Source organism: Pteropus alecto, unplaced genomic scaffold, assembly GCF_000325575.1.
Source record: "Pteropus alecto unplaced genomic scaffold, ASM32557v1 scaffold43, whole genome shotgun sequence".
NCBI lineage: Eukaryota > Metazoa > Chordata > Mammalia > Chiroptera > Pteropodidae > Pteropus > Pteropus alecto.
In genome coordinates, this window is record NW_006435764.1 from 1,837,801 (window position 1) to 1,838,378 (window position 578).

Genomic DNA, 578 nt, shown 5'->3' on the forward strand with positions numbered 1-578 from the left:
GCCCCGCGACCTTCTCCCTACCTGAGCCCCGAGCGGCGGCGGCAGCAGCAGTACCAGCGGGACGGGCATGGAGAACGGTCCTGGAGAACGGTCCCCGGCGGCCACGCCCCGGCGGCCACGCCCCGGCGTCTCGTTTATGCGTCTATGCGCGGCTGATCGCTAAAGCGGCTTGAGCCTGACCCTGTTGTCGGTCATGAAAGTGGCTGCTCCAGGCGCCGCGCAATTTACAAGGAGCACCGCCACCTCCACCCAGCCTCACCGTTGTCACTGTGGCTTGCAGGGATGGGGGAGGGGAGGGCAAGGTGTCGCGGACTGCGCCCTCACCGCGCAGGGCTGGAAGGAGAGCACCCGCCTGAGCCCCATCCCGGGCAGGGCTTTGGGGGCTGGGGCCGAGGCGGAGGCGCTGTCCTGGGCCCCCTCGCATGGACGCCACCTGCCCACCTCTTTACCGCTCGTCCCCTGCATCCTTCATGTGCTGGACGGCTTGGCACCGTCTTCCTCTGCCGCGGTGAGCGCTCCACAGCCAGCTGCCCCACCCCCTCCCACAGGGGCATCCTGGGCTGTCCCAGCAACGGCAG

At 69.6% G+C, this 578-nt stretch overlaps 1 protein-coding gene across 2 annotated transcripts in view; it reads right to left on the reverse strand.

Moving 5' to 3' along the window:
• LOC112479233 (tumor necrosis factor receptor superfamily member 22-like) overlaps positions 1–555 on the reverse strand; it is a 5,588-nt gene extending 5,033 nt beyond the window's left edge. The window contains exon 1 of one of the 2 annotated variants that reach the window (XR_003046127.1): positions 22–555. The gene's annotated coding sequence lies outside the window, so the exon portion shown is untranslated. The remainder of the gene's footprint in view (positions 1–21) is intronic. The other variant, XM_025046376.1, reaches the window with a different exon arrangement.
• Between the last annotated feature and the right edge of the window lie 23 nt (positions 556–578).